Raw genomic sequence first — 23546 nt, 5'->3', positions numbered from 1 at the left:
GCATAAAGGACAAACACACACACAGACGGACAGACAGACAGACATACATTCAATTTTATATATATAGATAGAAATGGTTGGAGTAGGATGCTGTTTCTGTTAGTGGAAAGTACCAGCAAATGTATCCAATCTTTTATCTTGCTGGCAATGCTCCCTGGGAAAATGTTATGTAAATTAACTCTCATCGAAGTGGAAGGAAGCTAACTCTCTAATGCCTCCTATTGAATAATGAATCCAAGTTAATGTCCAACCCTTTAATAGGTCTTGCAAGATGACCAACCATTAAGTCAAACACTAATCTTTTCCATAAGGAAATAACACCCAGCTGTTTTAGGGTTTTTGCCTCTTGTCAGTGCAGAATTGGCTACTAGTTTGCTAAGTGAGCAGCCTTTGATGTACACATGTATTCTCCCTTAGTTTTTCTTGAAAATAGTTAAGTTCTTCCATTTCTAAGCACACCAATTCAATATAATTGTGCACCATCCAGTAAAAAATGTTTATGTTAAATATACTGCATACGATTTTTCTAAAATGGGATCCTATGGTGACAGATTACCTCCGTAACGGTGTCCTTCAGAGGTATATGATTTTTTTCCATATTTCCTTAAGATCTTATATCATACATCTTGAGATATGTCAAGTTTAGGGCTATTTCAGACGACCGTATATCGGCTCGGTTTTCACGCCGAGCCGATATACAGTGTCCTTGTCTGCAGGGGGAGGAGGATGGAAGAGCCAGGAGCAGGAACTGAGCTCCCGCCCCCTCTCCACTATTTGCAATAGGAGGGGGCGAGACGGGGCGGGGCTAAGTACCAGCTCTTAGCTCCGCCCCCATCACAACCCTCCCATTGCAAATAGTGGAAAGGGGTGGGAAAGGGGCGGGAGCTCAGTTCCTGCTTCTGGCTCTTCCATCCTCCCCCCCTGCAGACAAGGATACCGTATATCGGCTCGGTGTGAAAACCGAGCCGATATATGGTCGTCTGAAATAGCCCTTAGAGATATTTTTTGGAGAATGATAATCTGCATAAGGACTCTAAGAGGTTAGGCAATGCTCCTTGGAAAAAAAGGGTAACCACTGAGCCACCATGCATATTAAAGGGGTTGTCTGGTTGTAAACTTTTGATGGCCTATCCTTAGGATAAGTCATCAATAGTAGATTGGCAGTGATCCATTGCCCGGTGCCCCTTGGTGATCAGCTGTTTGCCAGTTGGGCATGCTTGTGCATTGAGCTCATTTCTGCAAGAAGTAGACACCTTTGTTCCAGCTGTAGTGGCCAAACATAGCATTGCAGGCAAAGTTCCAATTAATTTCAATGAAAACTTGGTCTGTAATGCCAATCCTCGTCTGTAAAGTAAGATCGGAGCTGTCTTACTTAAGAATACAGTTCAGCACCAGCCCAGCCAGAAGATGAACGGCAGGGGGGTCAGGCAATGGGCTCCTGCAAATCTACTATTGATGACTTTTCTTGAGAATAGGCCATTGATAGTTTATAACTGGACAACCCCTTTAATCCCCTTTAGTGCGTGCATGTTACTCAGTACTTCACATCACTTGATATAGGGTTCTGGGGTTCTGCTCCAATTGAGAGCTAAAATCTAGATGCACCTATTTGTATATTTTTGGAGAAAACCCATACAAATACAGGAAGACCATGCAAACTACATGCAGATGTTGAATCCAGGACCCCAGTGCTCCAAGGCAAAAGTGCTCACCACTAAGCCACCAAGTTGCCTCATGTAGGAGTGAGAAAGGTGGAAGAAAAAGTTATTGAATAGCAACACTATAATTCAATGTCTGACACTCTATTTTTCCTGTAGATGCATAAGGGGCAACAAAATAATGCAAAAAGGAAAAAAAAGGTCATTTACGCCAAACCTCCTTCTACTGTATGGCCCTATTGTGATGTGAACGAGGCATAAACTGAGTACTATATACAAATTCCCCATCTTTGTCGGTAACAGATTTCTGATCACATCCCATGTACATACATCACCCAGTTCTCCTCATCAGCAGATTCACACTACAGACTTCTGCAGTGACGCCCCCCCCCTCCCCCTAATACAGTCAAGGACAGAGTGAACTTTATCATAATGAAGAGACAGCTCTCCGCTGCGTTTGTGTATTTTGTCATTAATTGGCGCATTTGTTATTTATTGTTCTCTATGACACCTGTTCTTTATACGCCTCTGTATCTTTATTGTCTTGCATCATTCTGTTGTGCTTCTCAAATCTTAAAGTCAACCTATCGGGTAATAATCTAAATAGGTTCAAACTTCTGTGCTGATTAATATAAAATATCTCTATAGGGGTCAGAGTTCAGTTTTTCATATACAAAGTTCCACATCGGTTTCTAGTCAGTGAGTGAAAACATAAAATTCTGATGGCCTGCAGCCACCTATAAGGAGAGACTAGTCATAATTAGGAAATTATAGTACCAGTGTTTCTGGTGGCGCCACACAGCTGTGCTACATGGTACATCACACACACAGCTGTACTACATCCATCCCACACATCACACACACAGCACATTACGCACACAGCTCTGCTACATCCTGATTCACACACACACATACAGCCCTGCTACATGGTACATCCATTATGATCCCCACACCTCACACACAGCTATACTACATGCATTTTGACCCCACACATTACGCACACAGCTCTGCTACATCCTGACTCACACACACAGCTCTGGTACATGGTACATCCAATATGATTGCCACACAATACAGACACAGCTCTACTACATCCATCTTGAGACCCACACAAGACAAACACAGCTCAGCTCCTCCCACAGTAGTGACATCACCGCAGGTCCTTTAGCTCACCTGATCTCTGTGGTGACGGTAGGTGGTTGTCTTCTGTCAGGACTGCTGAGTTGTGTCTGAGATAACGGCTTAGTTGTATTCTCATTGTGTTTTTGTCCTCCCCTTTTCAAGAGCCCTAACTGTGTTGTTCTTCTGTTGGTCAGGCTCTGTGTTCTATGTATCATATAGGACCTGCGATGACGTCACACAGGGGGCGGAGCATGTGAAGAACCCACATATAGTACTTTCTACAGCCTGCAGAATGGCTGCTCCCACTGCAGTGACGTCAGCACAGGTCCTTCAGCCCATCGGATGTCTGTGGTGGCAGGAGGTCGGTGTCTTCTGTCAGGATCGCTGAGTTGTGTCTGAAATAGTAATGGCTTAGTTGTATTCTCAGTGCGTTATTTTTGTCCTCCCCTTCCAAGAGCCCTAACTTTGTTGTTCTTCTGTCAGTTAGGCCCTGCGTTTATATATGTTGTAGGACCTTTGATATTGCACCAGGGGGCAGGGCGATAACATTACCAGGGGTGGAGCATAAAAAGCACTCACATACATACAGACAAGTGGTCGTTAGTAGTTTGATTACTTCCATAATTATTATTGAGTCCAATACGAGCTGTATATATGCTGTACGCAGTAAGCTCCCTCTAGTGGCAGCTGGAGGTAGCAGATTATTATCATGTTACGGCTCGTACTCACCATTCTGGCTCTGTCCTTCTACGTTCACTGTGTCACTTGGCCTTTAGTTAATGTGCACTGGCCCAAACCTATTTCCTGCAGTGATGCAATAGTTAATCCTTCCCTATCTCTAAAGCTCTGTTGTGCAGCTGTTTCTAATGAGCTCCTTAGGTTTTCAAGATACACCCAGCTCATCAGCTCATTCATTCCTTGTTTGAGAGTCAGGCCTCTTTCACACGTCTTTAGGCATTTTTACGTGCGCCTGTCAGCGCTGTAAAATGCGTGAACGGGTGCACAAATCTAATTTTGTGTGCCCGTTTAGATACTCACGTTCCACCCCCTCCCATTGCAAACAGCCGGAGGGGAGGAGAGAAGAGGGAGGGAGTTTAGCAGCTGCTAAACTCCCTTCCACCTCCCTTCTCCGGCCGCTGTCATTGGCTCCCATAGGAGTCTATGCAGCGGCCGACGTATTCCGTCCAGAAAGATAGTTCCAGGACTATCTTTGCGGCTCAGCGTAAAAAAGCGCCCAGCACTATATTGGCCTGGCTAGGCGCTTTTACGCCGTGGTAATAGGGCCATATGATGTGATGCATTGGAATCCAATGCATCAGATTGTAGCGTACGTCAGCCGGCCCTGAAAACGGCGGCCGATATACGCTAGTGTGAAAGAGCCCTCAGTGCAGTTACTTCTTGCTTCAGTCTTGTATTCTCCTTCCAGCCATCTGGTACCTGTAGCAACCTGGTCCTGCTTCTTAGCCATAGTCAGCACAGAAGACAATATATTCAATGCAGTCCATTTTTCACAGCTGTGTCTACGGTAGCTGCCTACCGATGAGTATTCCGGGTACCGGGGATCCCCTGCAGCTAAGTCCACATCTCTGTATAGGTATTAAAGGGTCAAAACCAGGCAATCTCCTAGACCAGTGGTAGCAAATCTATGGCATGCATGCCATAACGGGACGAAACCATTGATTTCAATGGTTTCATTTTCTCACCCGTTAATAGTATTGGCCATAAAGATGGGGCAGGACCTATCTTCCCGCTTTTTTTTCCAAACTAGCACAGAGTTTGAAAAGTCAGAGGACAAAAAAAAACATGGTTGATGCGCAGCTACACTCTGTTTAAGCTGTGAAAGTCAGCGATAACGAGTGAACTGCGAATGAATAGTGATTTTTTTTTTAAATTGCATTTACACTGCATGATTATCGCTTATATTCGTTCGTTTGAACTACTTTTGAGCAATAATCGACTTGTGTTAATGGCCACGTTGGCACTTTGCGATGAATAAGTAGGTTTTGGGTTGCAGTTTGGGCACTCTCTCTAAAAGGTTCGCCATCACTGCCCTAGAATCTGCACTGCAGTCTAGCCAGCGCTGAACTGGTAGCACTCATCAGGATCCACAATATCTCTCTCTGTAATAGTAATAATGCCCCCTATGTGGCGCCACTTAGTAATAGTGCTCCCTCTGTGGCCCCACAAAGTAACCATGTCCACTCTGTAGTCCCATTTAGTAATTGTGGCCCCCTCCATGGCCCCATATGGTAATAGTGCCCCTTCTGTGCCCCACTTAGTAACAGTACCCATGTCCCACCTGATAAACCACTAGCCCCTACACACAAATCTCCAGGAACCAGTACTAGAATCTTAACACACAGACGTCTGAGCCTGATATCAGCCTCACGTTCTAAGCACAATCGAAAGAAGAGAGGAGTTAGATTATACTGAAATCACGCAGCTCAAGCTCAGAAGTGGACAGCTTATTGATTTCATTGGACAACATGTAATTCTTCATTTCTCCTCTGGAGGCACTGCAGGGGAATTAAATACCTTGTGCCAGATTTTGCACAGGTTACAATTTTTCCATGAAAGTCCTAGCTAGAGGACATTCTCTGATCAGTATATCATCAGGAATAGGGGACTTCCAACAAAAACAGAATACCACCTAATGGCGTTTTCCAGGCAGTGCCGGCTGTCAGTGCTGGGCGTTGGAGCAGAAGCTTCTGCTCCAATCCATGTGTACTGGCCAGCACTCCTAATTGCAGGCACAGCTCTCATTCAAATCAATGGGACCTCAGCCTGCAATTACCAGCACCGGCCACTACACATGGATCGGAGCAGCGGCTTCCACCCCCACCCCAGTGAAGCCCAGCACTGACAGTCAGCTCTGCCTGGAAAACCCCTTAAATACTGAATAACTTTATTTTGTATGTGTGATGCAAGGAATAGGCCACACCATTAAAATCCTATTAATACTAGTTTTCTCAAGTTATTCAACAGCGACCAGTTCAGTACAAACTACCAAATAATAGATTTAGACCGAGAGCAGAAAACATCAATCATACAACTCCCGCCGTTGCAAACCTAATAGAAAAACTTCAAAAACGACAACTTTTTGTTTCATCGTCGGAAAGTTGACCTTATAAAATTCCGAACTTTCAAAAAGCCAACTGGGGTCTTGCAGGGGTTTTTAGATAACACATCCATTCATTAAATAGATCTCTGCTTTCAATACTGACAAAGAAACAGCGCAAGGACGCTATGTGAAAATTTAATAGACCACCACCGAGACTGTATCAAGCTTGGAGGAGAGATTAATAATTAATAGGCAAAGTTAAAATTTTATTTTAAAATCAATGGTCTCGAGCCGGTCGGTAAAAAAAAAAAAAAAAAAAAATTCAAAAATATAGAAAAAAAATTTGGCATTCAGATAAGAGTTTGTAAGGTTCATTTTTAATGCGATCTTATTACAGTGATCGGGAGCCTCGTTCCGCCGGCCGCACCGTTACGCTGCGAACACTTTCTTTCTCCGACTTTTTATTGAAATGCGCAGTGATCGGTGGTTCTAGCCGGAATAATTACTCCAGGAGCTTTTTATGCGGTGTCAGAAGTCACCACACATCAGCTGGTTGCCCTTTATTTAAAAATTCCTTTATCATTTAACTTTATTACAATAGACGTAGCCTATACACTTGGAGTGACAAGGACTATTTTCTTAATTACTGTACTTAGATAATAGCATTTGCTGTGGCAGTTCCAGTGCTATTCAATCAAGCGAGATTCAATACAAAAAAGCTGATTTGCCAAAAAAGAGCTTAAGCGTAAGTGCCTGGAGTCACATTCTATTTGCTTTATAAGGTAAAGGTATCTGCAATGAAAAGCACTTTTTAGAACTTTCTGCGTGGCAAATTCATTTCTTTTTAATATATGAACAGCGTCTGGGCAGCGGGGGGAACGTTGCTTACCGATAACTGCAAGACGACCGGGGGATTCTCAGATACATTTAAGGCAATGACACTTGGAACAATAGACAAAATCCCTCGAGGGACCTTTCACACGGGACGGAATTAGTCCGCGTGGACATTTTTCTGCAATGTTATGCCTATGGGGCGTGAATTTCCCACCTGTTAAAAATTGCAAGCCGCATTGAAAATCGCATGATTAAATTCCACTGCGGAATTAAGAACGTCTTGCGGAATGGTTGGTGCGGATTTTTAGCGTATGGGAGATGGAGTTCCGCATTTAAGGTCTATGTAAAAAACAGGAGAAATTCCGCAAAAAAGACCTATGTCCATCCAGTTAAGCCTATTATCCCCCAGTGTTGATCCAGAAGAAGGCAAAAAAATAAACATTGACTGTTAAAAAAAAGGATACGTTGCCAAACTTTTTTGTGCAACAGAAAAGCGTAACAGTTAAAAAAAAAACGCATGTCAGGCCAGATGTAGACAAACATATACATTGTTTCACTATGTTAGAGACATTATAGTCTATGGATTCATGAAACGCTACATTTTCATCTCTTTTTTTGGATAAAAAAACGTGTTTCATGCATGAACATACGCCAGTGTGGATGGCCGATTACAGATTTTGCATCAGGGGGTCAGTAGCTGGAAGTTACGCCACTGCGGCACTAGGACAGCGTACTGACCTGTTACAGTGATTGCAGCGATACAGACGTGTTTTATCCTCAGAGCCATGGTCTATGTAAGAAAGAAAATCACAGCATGTGTAGTGGCCAGGGGCGTAACTATAGAGGATGCAGGGGATGCGGTTGCACCCGGGCCCAGGAGCCTTAGGGGGCCCATAAGGCCTCTCTTCTCCATATAGGGAGCCCAGTACTATGAATAAAGCATTATAGTTGGGGCCCTGTTACAGGTTTTGCATTGGGGCGCAGAAGCTTCAAGTTATCTCTCTGTGCAGCATGGTTTAGGTATGGGTACGGGTACAGGTACAGATAGAGGGGGGGCCCCAGCTCATCTTTTGCATCAGGGCCCCGGAGCCTTTACGTATGCCCCTGGTAGTGGGCCAGAGTTAATGGGGCCCCTCCATATGAATGTGTTTGTCTTGTGCATTTGTGTTGTCAGTGTGTGTGAATTGGATGTGTATTGCACCTCTGCAGCACTGAATGGGTTAATGTCTGGGTCATGTCTGGAAAATGTATCTTGTTGTGTGTCACGTGATCGTGTTATGTATATGCGTTTTGCAAGGATGCTGTGCAAGTGAGTCTAGCAGTACACTTCAGTCTAAGCCTGAGTCTTGCAAGAGTCTAAGTTGGAGTCTGGGGAGTGAGAGCCCTTTAGGGAGTAGGAGAAACCATGCTTCGTCCTACGAGGATTCACAGGATGGAAGAGGTGAGCGACGGCCTGATGCGTACCCTGTTCACCCAGGCCTTTTTGCTCTTAATATGGAGGACTCAGAGAGAGTGAGAGGAACTGACAGGCAGCGTTGAGTGCTACTTCTGAATGTGAGTCTTGACCGGTAGAGAGAAAGAGATTTGCCAGGAACAGAACCCCACAGAAAACTAGGACTGTGGAATTGTCTGTCATCCTGTGAATCCTCCCTGTCGCACCACTATTGTGTCTGCACCGATGCCCTGATGGCTTATGTAAAGTGTTGGAATGTAACCGTTGATTGGAGTAAATGAGCTCTACCGACCGTTCCCGGTTTGCCCAGAAGGTTATCCCTGTGTGTAGACTAGTTATTTCCAGCTTCTGGATTCACCGCAAGGACAAAACGGTGGCATCACGAGTGACAAGGACTTGAGGTAACCCGCAAACTAGGTTTCCCTGTGAAAGTCCCCCAGCGGTGGCTTGGTCAGGTCCCATGCTATCCCCAGGGGAGGAGGTGGTAGAGCCCCGTGACAAGGTCTTGTCTGCCCCGCTATCTCCTCAGCTGTGGGCCCGCTCCTCGGACGCTGCACACGTTCTATTCTGGTCCAAGTCAAAGTTTCAAGTCAGTCTGGCTTCCCATCTGAGTTGGAACCTTCGGCCGGAGGCTACGTCACAGATCCGGTTCAAAATACTGAAAGAAAAATCGCTGCATGCAGCGCTTTTACTTCCGTCTAAAATGCGGGCAGCTGAGCGTAACCCGAAGGGACCTCATTATAGTAACTGGGGTCCCTTCAGCACTGTAAGGGTCCGCCCTGAGGCGGAAACCAAAAAAACGAAGAGTCCCAGGATGACATTTATGTGCACTCTTTTTTTCATGGATTGTTGCTAAGCAATGCTAGAAAAGAATTGGTCCTTCCATTTTTTTTTTTGCGCGCGCGTTACACACGGAAGTTAAAAACGAATGAGTGCATACGATGCAAAAAAGACGTGCGCACAGATTGAAATTGGTCCGTTTCTGATGAATCAAAATCAGACACTCTCTTTTGAATAAGCCATAAGGCCTGCGGCATACGACCATGTAAAAACCCATCTGCATTGTGTCCATGAAAATGGATGTTTTTGTCATCTGAATGTACTTCCGTATGCCACCAGTAGGCGGTCTGTGCGTTCCGTTTTTATCTGTGCGTTCCGTTTTTCACCTCTGCAAAAAAAAAAAAATGAAATGTGCCCAATTCTTTTTCTGCGCATTTCTTCACAATGTATTCAGACATACGGGCAGCACAAGGATGGTACCCGAGCGCTGGCCTTTATTTGTTAGCTTTCGCATTGACCACGTTGGATCACAATAGTGCATGTTGCATTTTTTTTGAATGATCTGTGTGTCCATGTGAAAAAATGGATGTGCTAGGCCTCATTCAAACGAGCGTTAAGTTAGCCGCCCTAAAAAAGTGCGACGACCTCTGCTGAAAATCACATGAACAGAGAATAGCTGCGACTTGGTCATGGCTATTATTCGTGACTTTTCCGTCTATTCACACGGCCGGCATAATGCAGTGAAATAACACCGCAGCCCCGAAATCCCTTGGTCGGTAGAACTACTAGCAATCATCTGTTAGTGTTTAGCAGCGCCCGCCACTGCTAAGCTCCATCTCTCTTCCTTTTCTGCCGGTTCCCATAGACTCCCATAGGAGTCTATGGAGCCTCCTGTGTTATTTGGTCCAAAGATAGGACAATGCCAATCTTTTGATGCAGAAAGAAGTGCCCAAAAAATCAGTTGTCTGAAGAAATCCATTGGTTCTAACAGTGGCAATTTTTTGGCGTGCCTACTTAACATCGAAATCATGCTCGTGTGAATGAGGCCTTAGTTGGCATATTGACTAGTAAGGGTCCGTGTGATGTCCAAGCTGGTCCGTTGTAGACGCAGACAGAGCACGGATTAAAAATACGCTTGTGTACCGTATTCCTCGGGGCTGTATATACACATCAGCAATTTTCCTGTCTGTGCGCTGTCCGTTTTTGCTGTCTGAATAAGTCATAAGCAATATCCCTATATGTGATGGTAGACACACAAGAAATCATAGGGTCCAATAGCAAAACCTAGGATGGCCCCACCTTTGCAGAGAGCTCTGGGTTTCACCCTCACCTGCTTCCCTCCATTATAGTAAATTATGTAATTTTGGAGCCACCACTAGGAAGAAATCACTGAATAAAGATACATATACTCTTGAACTCTATGGAAGCTGTAACAATCTATATACTGTTAGCTCCCCCTAGTGGTGTGTAAAAAGGAGTCAAAGCCATCCCACCACATGCCCCACAGTAGTCTTATTTCTGCCACTATGGAAAGCACATCGCAGTATGCAATATTTTCATGTTACTAAATATATATATTATAATTCTTTAGAGACAGCAGATAAGCAGATGCTTAAATCATGGGTGCCGCTGATCCCTGGAGAACCATCATATAGAATAAATGCAAGCAGCTTGATACTTTTATTTCCCTCTTCTCCATGAAATTAGTCATTAAGTGAGAGTAAGTTAGGGCTCCTTAACACGGATGCCCATTCAGTCGGGGCATGCATTTACACTGAACGATAATTGTGCAGAAGGGCCCTTAGCACCTAGAAGGTGTGAGGAGACTAATAAGGCCATGCATTCTCCTATGGGAAATATGCAAATAAGAAGGTGGAACAATGAGTCTACAGCACCACCTATTGGAAAGCAGCAATCCTGCAAGTCAATGTCAGACCTTTTAACAAGCCTTATAACAATGACTGGGAAATATGAGCAACAGCCACCAATGCACAGATAGCTGTTTCGGGGCGACATTGACTTGCATGAATGCGGACTTCCAATAGGTGGTGCTGTAGAGGCACTGTATCTTCCCACTTAAGATACTGTAAAAAGGTGAAGCACAGAATTAAATCGTCACTGCACTTTGAGACAGTTTTTCTTAGTTTGATAGCTAAAGTGATAACTAGTAAAAGTGCAAATCCCTTTTTTTTAAACCAGAAATGATGTTTTTGTGATAAAAATTCCCTGTAAAGTGTTGGTCCACAGAGGGTGTTGCTTCCTTTGCTGACGAGTGAATCCTGTCTCTAGTAACAGAAAAAATAAGAAGGAACAGAGGAAGTGGAGGAGGGCGATGACTCATGTTGCCCATAGACGTCTATGGAGAGTAGTGATGGGCATTCCATCACTAATGGAGACGCGAGGGGAAATGAGTTGGGAGAGATGCAGAGACGTGACTGCTGGAGCTAATGGTGAGTGATTTAGGGCTTGTTTACATCAACATTGGAAATTCTGTTAAAACACAGGACGACCTAGTACTGCATGCAGCTCTACTTTGTCTGGTAAAATGCCATGTGGCCAGATGAAAACTGAGCAGCCCTATGGGTGTAACTATAGGGGATGCAGAGGATGCGGTTGCACCCGGGACCAGAAGCCTTAGGGGGCACAAAATGCCTCTCTTCTCCATATAGGGGGCCCAGTACTAGGAAGAAAACATTATATTCGGGGGCCCTGTTACAAATTTTGCATTGGGGTCCAGAAGGGTCAAGTTACGCCTCTGAGCAGACCCCAATGAGGTCTATTTAGCACTTTTCAGCTCCATGATAAGATAAATCCTTTCGGCTAGCAGGTGCCATTGTCCGGCTCATAGAACAGAACTCCAAGTGCAGATATGAACAAGCTTCACTGTCCCGCAGCTACTGGAATCACATCTACACTGCTCGGTATTGCTGTAAAATGTCCTTGATGATGCTGTTATTTCTCTGTGTGTTACAGCTAAAGAGCAGAACATGCTGTTCCCCTATGTGTAGTGTATAGAAGACATCAAAGCAGCAGTCTACACCTGCCAGCTTACGGAAGACTAGGAATTGGAGATCCAGCCTGCAGAAGATAAAACCAGTGATCTATACAGGATAGAAGTCACATAACGGTCAGATATAGTGTTATTCCTAATGTGCGAACACAGTCCCTAAGTATACACTAGCTTGTTAGTGGTCACAATTTTTTTTTTCTTACCTAATTCAGTTTTCAACTTTTTTTTTTTTACAGTCTTAGATTAACTACACAAAAAAAATTGCAAAAATTTTTGGAATTTTCTTACAATTTTTGTTACAGTCTCCTGAATGCAAGGCTTGCAATGTGTTGGAAACTGCACAGGGTCTGGACGTCCATGTTTACGGCGAGCTCCGACAGGCAGGATGAACGCTTTACGACGACACCATTCCAAATTCATGTCATTTCCAGATGTAGGTCTTGCGATGCTTTCCATCACGGCACCTCATCCAAATGGAAACTACAAGATACACTTCTTTTAATAACTCAATCTTAAGAGGAGGAGGGCGGGATTGAAAAATCTATTCTTCGAAAGCCCATTATTCATCTCCAACCTATTCAAAAGACCAACAATGAACCAGGCCATCATGCCGGACGTTAATGGATATCCACCGCGATGATAAACTACGGCTGCGATCATTATTGTAAACCCTCGTAAGATGATTACAGTATTTTAAATCCAGGGCTGTGAATAAAGTGCGAGGGACAATGATGTAAGTGTTCCCTGGGACCAATATTTATCCTTCATATCGAGAGGTAAGCCAAGATACTCATAAACTCTTTAAAACCTTTAACACAGGAAGCTATTTATCACATCAAGCTCGCCCGATGCTCCGGCCATACTGAACCAATTAAGCCCAACGCGTTTCGTCATCTTTCATAAAGTTAAGATAAGTTTTCCGAGCGCGGTACAGTGCCGTAATTGAGTTTTGATCAAACACACATGCTCCATAACCTAGTATGGATATTTAAAAGCTGTGAAATGTTCTGAAAACTTCAGACTTCGCCATCCAGCCAAGAGGACAGGATGTACTCCAGCAAGTGAGAACGGAGGAGGGCTGTAACTTGCTGCAGCTGGAAAACAAATATTTTTGCTCTGTTTTTTTTTTTGGTACTTTTTGCTGTGAGTCTTGTACTTTTTTTTTTTTTTACTTTACTTTTGATGTCTTTTTTTTTTTTATTACACAGTAGCTCAGTAACACATGGGTGATCACAGTGGCCAGTGAGCATTTAGTAGATCCTTTTGTAGACCTTTTTTCTTCACTGCTTGCAGATAGATCACTTCGGTTGGCCTTGTGGGGGCTTTCAAATGTACCCCCAATGTCTTATTGGCAAAGCTGATACTTCTGCACAGAGATAAATTAAGACGTGCCTGAGATATCCAGCAGCCAGGGCTATCTGCAGAGGGAGCCGGCGGTGATTGGCCGCCGGGGTCTTGCTGCAATGGCAGGGATTGCTGAGAACACCGATCCCTACTGTTAATTAATTACATGCCGCAATCAATGAAATCGACAAAGGACAATGGGTAGTCAATGGCGTCCAGGTCTGCCATGGCTTATCCTAGATAAATATATAAATTAGAAGAGTTCCCCCAAATGAGAAAAAAACTGATGGGTGTACAGGAACATTCTCACCTGGTGTAGTGGGGTCACCTCTGGGCCTGCACTGCAACACCTGACAGCCTGGATAGCCTTCTGTGTTCAATAACCTCAATGGGTGACAGATGGTCCTCAACCAATGTGGACATCCAACACGGAGAGTGTCAGTCGCAGCCGTCCAATCCAATCCAGTGGTCTGAAATGATAGGTAAGGTGAAGAAGCAAAAGAGGCACAGAGCGCTTAAGGAAAATCCTCCAAGTAAAAAGTGACACTCAATGGTACATTATTTACTTCAGTTCTTCTTGATGGCATGTCCTAGATCAGTGATGGGGAACCTTTTAGAGACCGAGTGCCCAAACTGCCATCCAAAACCCACTTATTTACTGCAAAGTGCCAACACGTCAGGGGGCGGGGCTTATCAGGTACTATTTTGTAAATGTCCTCAGTGGAAATTTCTGTGGAAAATTCTGCAGCATTTCCACATCCAAAAAGCAGTCAAAATCCATATGTTGTGTATTTTGAAACAGCCCTGCCCATTTCTGCCACATGTAAACATACCCCAGCGATAATAGTGACCCCCCCAGTGACCCCAGCGATAAAAGTGACCCTCCCAGCGCCCCAGCAATAATAGTGCCCCCCCAGTGGCCCCAGCGATAATAGTAACCCCCCAGCTGCCCCAGCGATGATAGTGACCCCCTCCAATGGCCCCAGCGATAATAGTGACTTCCCCCAGTGATAATATTGACCCCCCCGCAGCAATAGTGACCCCCCCACAGCGTCTCCCAGTATCACAGTGACCCCCCCCCCCCCCACAGCAGCCCCCAGTATCACAGTGACCCCCCATAGCGGCCCCCAGTATCACAGTGACACCCCATAGCGGCCCCCAGTAATAATAGTGACACCCCACAGCGGCCCTCAGTAATAATAGTGACACCCCATAGCGGCCCCCAGTAATAATAGTGACATCCCCCAGTGGCCCCCAGTAATAATAGTGACACCCCATAGCGGCCACCAGTAATAATAGTGACATCCCCCAGTGGCCCCCAGTAATATTAGTGACACCCCACAGTGGCCCCCAGTAATAATAGTGACACCCCATAGTGGCCCCTAGTAATAATAGTGACACCCCACAGCGGCCCCCAGTAGCAATAGTGACATCCCACAGCGGCTTCCCATTACCCACCGTGACCCACATACTTACCCCCTCCTCCTCGTGGAAGCGCCACTCCTCCTCTGCCCAGCGCGCCCTCCAGCAGCACTGATCACAGGTGCACACTGATGTCAATGTGCTGCTGGAACCTCCTCCCCCTGCTCTCGCTGAACCAAGTAGGAGACGTCGGGGGAGGGGGGAGGAGGATCCCGGCTGCACACTGATGTCACAATGTGCGCTGTGATCAGCGCAGATAGCAGCGCTGCTGAGTAAATGCCTGCAGGGGAGCCGCGGCCCCTGCCGGTATTCACTATCGTGGTGAGCGGCTGACGGCAACGCATTCCAGCAGGGAGGGCTCTGCGTGCCGCCTCTGGCATGCGTGCCGTAGGTTCGCCACTACTGTCCTAGACAGTTATAGTGATAATAAACTGCAGTACAGAAGTGATCATGAGTTTGCAGGTTCAAGTCCCCTAAAGGAATATCAAAAATATAAATAGTAAAAAGGAAAAAATGTAAAGAATAGTTTCAAAAAACTTTTTTGCGCACTTTTCACACTTTTTATCACACACGGCAAACGCTCTAAAAAAAAAAAAAAGGAAAATAAGGAGCCAAAATAATTTTTTTGTTTATTTTGCGTTCCAAAAAACGCAATAAAAGTGATAGAAAAGTCATATGTACCTCAAAATGGTACCAATAAAAAATACAGCTCATCATGCGAAAAACAAGCCCCCACAGAGCTCGTCCAAAGAAGATGGGAACGCCTCTTCAAGATGGGAAAGCCCTTTTAATGTTACCTGAGTGTACCGTTATTTATATAGCGCCAATTATTCTACATCCTTCTATAAAGAGTATTCTCATCATTTACATCGTGTCCAACCTTGCCACATTCTAAAAGGCAAAGTCCAGCCGATGACCATATGGTGGCTGCACGGCCCGGCACAACCACCATTCTGATGACCTGAGCAGTCATAGATCCCTATGATGCTGTTTTTGGATTTTTGGAGATAATACGGATGCGAAAATGCGATCACGTTCCGGACTTCCAAATGAAGTTAGAAAACACCTCGCCTGCTATATCCAGCACTGGTTTGGAGAAGTGAGTGCTATAAAACGCCGTATTTCACATTTACTGCAGAGCTCGGAGCATCGTGAGGTCAGCACTTTACAAGAGCGCTGCCTCCTCTCCAGCAGTCACACACTCACAAAGGCAAAGCCAAGTATGAAAGCCACGTATGGTGAACAGCGCAATACAAAACGGCATGGCGGCTCCTATATCACGCTGGCGTTATAGAATGTATTATAGGGGCTTCTTCGCACAACTGTATTTGCGCACGTAAAACATAGAGGACAGAACCTATTGATTTCAATGGGTTCGTTCTCATAAGCGCAGAAAAAAGTAGGAACTGCTCTATCTTTCTGCATTCTGCACAGAAGTCCATGGGAGGTGTGCAAATACGCAAAGGGATGCGTGAAGCGCTGCGCAAAACCGCGAGAAAAATAACACACCTGGACCTCATTAGGCTTGTAGCCTTTTAATCCACAGAAAGGGTGTGTTGCATGTAAAGCGGCCATGCATGTGCAAAAAGTACAGTACTATGCGCAAATGTACCTCATCCGACCTCGTTCATGCGCATATGCGTTGCGCTGCAGCAAATATTTTTGCACAGATGCTCATGTAAAGAAGCCCTAAAGGTCCCTTCACCCGAGCATATGCACAAAAAGGCTCATGTAAGTGCAGCGCATTTGCGCTGTGAAGGACGCGCTTTTGTGTGCATTTGCGCACAAAATTAGAGCATGTAATTGCAGTCTGTAATTTTCCCTATTTAAAGAGAATTTGGCATCTAGTTTTTTTTTTTATTACTACTAATTAAAACCAGATTTTTTTTTCTTCTCATCTGTTTTTATTTTTGTTATTGTAGAATCTTTTTCATTATATTTCCCGTAAATGATTATGGGGGCGGCCATCTTTCCAGAGTCATTGCCCTCCCCTATTGAAAGATTTGTTTTACAGCAGCCACATGGCAATAGGAACCTGTAGTCTAGAGATGACTTACTGACTTCTATAGGCGAGTGTTGTGAGCATGCTCTGTGAAAGGAGGGGGAGGAGGTAAGCTGTGACATCACCTATTGTGAATGGTGGACCTCGTGTTATCTCTATATAGGTGTCGGCTTTCATTGTAATCCTGCCTGTGATGATAATGAGATGACTACTGAAAAGTGATCTCTACAGAGCAGGAACTATCAGCTTATTAGGAGGAGAAATGACCGGAGTGAAAACTGCAAGCTTTCAGGATTTAAAAAAAAAAAAAGAACACATAGATAATGGCTTAAAAATTAAAAAAAAATACAACAAAAAATTTGCATAAAAACTTTTAGCAATACATCATTTTCTGATGCTACATTCATTTGAAGTCGATGGTGAAAAAATGCAACTTGACTAAGATGTGGAGTGGAAACCTGTCCAGAAGTATGTGACAAGCAAGACGCGGTACAGACTATTACTGTGTGCCCATTCAGCTTTCTGAGGAACATGAAACATCAAAATAGCTGATTCAATAAGAGAGAAGTCAAGTTTCACCTCTTGACCTCAAATATTGTCTTTGCCAATTAAGGTTACGCCACAACCCAGGCTTTTCTTTCCAGTATATTGTATCATCAATACATCCAGTGCCATCTCAACGCATGGGCCTGATGGGCACTTGCCTGGGGGTCCCACACTGATCCATGTATGTTAACATTTCAATGCACCTTGTATATGATAATGTTGTGTGGCGGGATATGAACTTGGCTCCAATCAGTCCATGCCACGTGTGAAGACTTTAAAGGGGTGGTCTCGCGAAACCAAGTGGGGTTATACACTTCCGTATGGCCATATTAATGCACTTTGTAATGTACATTGTGCATTAAATATGAGCCATACAGAAGTTATTCCACTTACCTGCTCCGTTGCTGGCGTCCTCGTCTCCATGGTTCCGTCTAAATTCGCCGGCAGCTTGCTTTTTTAGACGCGCTTGCGCAGTCCGGTCTTCTCCATTCAGCACGAGCCGCTTCAGTGTGCTCCCCGCTACAGCTCTTCTGCGCATGCGCAGACGAGCTGTCACTGCTCGGGAGCGCGCTGAAGCGGCCATTCTGCACCATCCTCTGTTAGAGGAAGGTGCAGAAACTGGAGCTGCCCAGCGGAGAAGACCAGCCCAGCCCAGCCCAGCAGCCCCGAGAAGCCTCCCAGGTAAGTGATGGGTCGGGGGGGGCTGCCGCTGCGCCGGGGGGGCTGTCGCTGCGCCGGGGGAGCTAGCGCTAGGCCGGGGGGGCTGTCGCTGCGATGGGGGGGGCTGTCGCTAGGCCGGGGGGGCTGTCGCTGCGCCGGGGGAGCTGTCGCTAGGCCGGGGGGGCTGTCGCTAGGCCGGGGGGGCTGTCGCTAGGCCGGGGGAGCTAGCGCTAGGCCGGGGGGGCTGTCGCTGCGCCGGGGGAGCTAGCGCTAGGCCGGGGGGGCTGTCGCTAGGCCGGGGGGGCTGTCGCTAGGCCGGGGGAGCTAGCGCTAGGCCGGGGGGGCTGTCGCTGCGCCGGGGGAGCTAGCGCTAGGCCGGGGGGGCTGTCGCTGCGATGGGGGGGGCTGTCGCTGCGCCGGGGGAGCTAGCGCTGGGGAGCCGGGGGCTAGCGCCGGTTACCTGCTGTCTGGTCGGCGGCTGCGGGGCGTCTGGTCGGCGGCTGCGATGCGTCCGGTTGCCATGGAGACACAGCTGGCGGCGTCTCGGGATCGTGCACGTCGGGCTGCAGCGAGCGACTGGGAAAGAGCCGGCGGCCATCTTGAGGAAACTTTTATAACTTGCTGAAACGCTGGAACGGTAAGTACGAACCAGCTAGAAATGTCATTTACAGGGGGGCTTAGTAATGTGTGTTTAATGGGGGGGACTGGGCAAAAAAAAAAATTAACTGCTTCCTCGAGACATCTCCTTTAATTTTGTCCTTCTCCTGTGCACACAACAGGACTGGTTGCATGCAGGGGCGTAACTATAGAGGGTGCAGGGGATGTGATTGCACCCGGGCCCTAGAGCCTTAGGGGGCCCATAAGGCCTCTCTTCTCCATATAGGGAGCCCAGTACTATGAATAAAGCATTATAGTTGGGGACCCTGTTACAGGTTTTGCATTGGGGCCCAGAAGCTTCAAGTTATGTCTCTATGCAGCATGGTTTAGGTACGGGTACGGGTACAGATAGAGGGGGGGGGGGGGGCCCAGCTCACCTTTTGCATCAGGGCCCCTGAGCCTTTAGTTACGCCCCTGGTTGCATGTATCACACTTTTAGATGATCCCACACATTTTAGTATCTCACAAACTTCTGCTCCAGGATCTATTACTACTTTGCTGTTGGCTCTGTCCTAATTTTCACCTACCCAGCATCAGACTCTTCCTAATGAAAGCTGTAGAGTAAGATCCACTCCAAGGGAGCCAAGAGGAGCTACAAAAAAAGTCTCCATGTTGGTGAACTTATGGTTTTATGGTCACCAACCCATATCTGATATTATGACGCTGTAGGGATAATGCCTCCCAGTGGATAGCAAGCATCATTCTGTGTATCAGCATCTTTAGTATTTGATATGCAGCAACAATTTTGAACAATTGGAAAATCTCCAATATTGATTTTTTTTTTCCTTAGCATCTGCTATAGTTTTCTTGGTAGCCAGAAAAACAAAAAAAAGTTAAGGGATTGGGTTGATTTAAAGATGTTGGGGATATGTCTGGTCACTGCAGTAACGTCATATTTAGATGGCCATATATTGCTTGCATGGGACAGCAGCACATGGCCACCCGTCTATGACCTGCCCCATATTCATGGACCTCATAGATTGCATGTGCTCTTCTCATCCTTGGGAAGAGATAAGAATAGAGCATATAGCAATTTTTTTTCACATGGACCATCGGTCTGTGGAAAAAGTAGCCAAGTTAATACCGTCATGAGCTACTGTGTGTCTGTGAGCCGTCTGTGGAATACGCGGACGGGTCAAATATATATATGGCTGTTCGAATAGACCTAAATTGTGAGAATGAATGTATAGGGGTGGAGCATGTTCCCTACAACTTGACAGCCCCGAAAACAGTAAGAGGGAATATGTAGAAACTGCTCAGCCAACCGGTAGGGACTTGGGTTCCACGGCATGAGCACAATTTCGAGTAAGAGGGTATTTGGAAAGAAGGAATTTGAAGGCAGAAGCCCAAGTCTGTGACCATTGTTTAGAGATGAGCGAGCATTGCCCTTAGCGAGTACCTGCCCGCTCGAGGGAAAAGGTTCGGCTGCCGGCGCGGGTGACAGGTGAGTTGCGGCAGTCAGCAGGGGGAGCGAGATCTCCCCTCTGTTCCTCCCCGCTCTCCCCCGCCCGCAGCCGAACCTTTTCTTTCGAGCGGGCAAGGCAATGCTCGCTCGAGTAATTGCCCTTAGCGAGTACCTGCCCGCTCGAGGGAAAAGGTTCGGCTGCCGGCGCGGGTGACAGGTGAGTTGCGGCAGTCAGCAGGGGGAGTGAGATCTCCCCTCCGTTCCTCCCCGCTCTCCCCCGCCTGCAGCCGAACCTTTTCTTTCGAGCGGGCAAGGCAATGCTCGCTCGAGTAATTGCCCTTAGCGAGTATGCTCGCTCATCACTACCATTCTTCATCGGTTGTACTGGAGCGCAAGTCCAAGGATTACATATACGGCAACAGGACACAGATAGGCAGGGAAGGTTTGCATATGGTGTGGAATACTGGGAGAATGTGGGTTAGGCTTGGATATTTAATCAAAGGGACTAAAAGGTACCTTTCGATGAGTCGATTATCGCCCAAATGTCACTAGCAGAACTACAAACCAAGCGACTGTCTGCCCGTCTACACGGGAGTCGCTCCATGTTTTTAAGCGACTCCCATTCGCTGTGAATGGCGGCGATTGATAGTCAGTCCGGCGGTCGCCTCATATAAAAGCGCCCATATGTAAGGGGAAATGATGCGCTTTAAAGTAGACTACAAGAATGTTGGAGCTGCAGGTAGCAGGAAAAAAATTGCTAGTAGGAAAAAAAAGGAAAAATTGTGGTTGTGGCGAGAAGACATCAAGAATGGAAATAATAAATACGAATCTGCAACTCATCTGTTACTGGTTGGAGATCTAATTAAAAAAAGGGCAGTTTTTTTCTTAACGAGTCACACAACAGACATGATAGGGGGATAAACTCGTGACTCGAAGCCCATGGAAGCTGCAGATCTTAAAATGTGTCGACCGAACACACAAATTCCTTCTGAGAGCTGGCAGGGCCGAGGCTTGTTACGTAACACTCCACACTGCGTTATGATAAGCAAATCACATTACCCCACGGTCTAACAGCTCACTATGGAGGGAATCCGGGACCGCGGGCCCATTGTTATCACCACTGATGGTCATGTATAGAACGGACCCGCATAACAATGGGCATTTGTTGGAGGTCTAAAGCGTAATACGGTATACATAATGGTATATGGAGGGATTAGTAATCGTCACGGAGGAGTGGAATCAATACGTTGTATTAAATACATTTTGACGTCAGCGGTGCCAGCTCGCAGCTCGGTCAGCGTGGTACCTCGCATATCATGCGGTTAATATTTAATTGCTGCTGAGCTTCTGCACCACTCAAAGTTTGACACGATAAAGCAAAATTATTCTTCATCTTCCATGGAAGCATTTCAAGCCACTATGCGAAATTAAATATCTAAACCGTACCTATAACAACTAGCTTCAAACTGCAATGCATTGTGTCCTGTTGACAGTAGTAAACAGTGCCCCTCATGGCAGAAATTGGTACTGCAGTGTCTCAAAAGCACATTTTACAGGATTGATTTTGTGATAGATTTAGAATAATGAAAAATATCAGATAACTTTACACGGATTCAGTGTTATACTGCACTGCAAAAAGGCGCATTTTACATGCAATTCTCTACAATTTAACTACTGCAATAGCATGGTCACATGATTCAATGGGAAGACCTTAAATACATCGTATGGCTCCCCCGCATGCCGTGCGATGTGCATGGGAGTGCGATACAAGGTTCCCATTGAAATTAATTGGAAACACTTCAGATCGGCGATTGCATGTAAAACTTGCGCAAGAGGATCGGAACTTCACTGATGCGATTTTGCCAGCCGTATGATTTTCTTATTTTAAGGCTATGTCAGTATTGGGGTTCTGTGTTTTTGTATGGGTGGGCTAAGCAGGTAACCGATTCTTTGTTATGGCACCTGCAGATAAGGAAGGGGAAATTTATTACATCTGTATAGAGATATATAATGAAGTGTGTTTTTAGGGACCCTTCATACGAGCCAGAATCCACCCACAACAGGCAGCTGGATCTGCGGCTGCAGGAATCCACACCAAACCCGTTCGCCGAAATGCAGATTCTGATACGGAATTGTCAGCAAAATTGTCATTTTTAAATTCTTCATTAAAATCCACACGAAGTCATGCAGAATTTGGTGTGGAATTTTCCACGTGTGGAGGCCAAATTCTGCAGGTCTAAAAGGTCCCATAAAAGAACGTACTTTATTATACATGTCTAACTGCTCCTAGCCTAGGCGGGGTGCGCATTTAATGGTTGCGCCAATTTGTATTTTTGTGCACTGGTCCGATGTCCATAGCTGAATAAAAAATGCTTAATGCAAGGTTTTTCTGTTTGGCACAACGGAGGTGCCATACATACATCATGAACAAATTCCATAGAAGACTATGGGGTCCGTTCTGACATCAGTTTTGCTTAGGTGTTTTGTTACCATGCTGTTGGGAACCCGGCCTTGGGCCATATCTATCTGTTCGGCTATCCCGAGGTATGCCAATACCCTTCCTGCCCCACCTCACAGGCCTCTCACTAGCCAAGCCATAATCCTACTGCACACTGATGAGGAGCAAACACCCTAAAACAGCTGTCTGTGTATGGATTCTGGCTTGGCTTTCAATTCCCAGTCCTTGTTACCCTGTTTCCCCAAAAATAAGATGCGTCTTATATTAATTTTTGCTCCCAAATATGCGCTACGTCTTACTTTCAGGGGGTGTCTTATTTCGCCGCGGCAAATCCATCTGTGGCCGCTAATCCATCAATTGGCCAGCTTTGTGGACGAAATTTCTCAGAAATCTCGTCCACATGGGACAGCAAATCTGTCACGGCAAAGCTGGGAGAAGCCGGTGTTGTGGTGCGGATTCACCGGCCACAGAAACGGAAAAGCGTGCAGCCAGGTCGCTTCAAAACAAGCGGCTGAGTGCCGTGAGTTTTGAAGCAGCGCTTTTCCAGCGGAAATCTCGCTGTATCGCTGTGGCCAAACTGCGAGATTTCCGCTGGAAATACGCTCTGTGAGAACCCAGCCCTAAGAATCACACAGGGTGCCTGACTCACACACAGAGCCATAAAAACATAAGGGCTGTAAAGTAACTACCTGTCTGCAGACAGAAGTTCCTGTACCACTTGTAAGCAGGGATGGTATTGCAGCTTCCGGCCACCAGGGGGAGCTCATCACAGCAGACGTGTACAGCAGGAACAGAACGTACAGTATGGACTTTTCCAGCCAGCAAGGGGAGCTCCCAACAGCACACTCGTACAGCACAGCAGGGACAGGATAACAGCAGATTGTCTTCAGATCTACCTATACATCTGGAGGTAGGAGACAACAGGGATGGCAGCAGGGGACAGGCCTCTTGACTTGCCTGCACACTTTACTATGCCTTACTATTGGGGGGTGCCTTATATTTGTGACTTCTGCAAATTTCAGGGGGTGCCTTATTTTCGGGGAAACACGGTACAAGGCTTGTATAAAGAATCTAACATTGACTTGCAGGAATGCTGCCTTCCAATAGGTGGTGCTGCAGAGGTATTGTTCCATC

Source organism: Eleutherodactylus coqui, chromosome 3 (assembly GCF_035609145.1).
Source record: "Eleutherodactylus coqui strain aEleCoq1 chromosome 3, aEleCoq1.hap1, whole genome shotgun sequence".
NCBI lineage: Eukaryota > Metazoa > Chordata > Amphibia > Anura > Eleutherodactylidae > Eleutherodactylus > Eleutherodactylus coqui.
Note: the sequence above shows the minus strand (reverse complement) of the source record.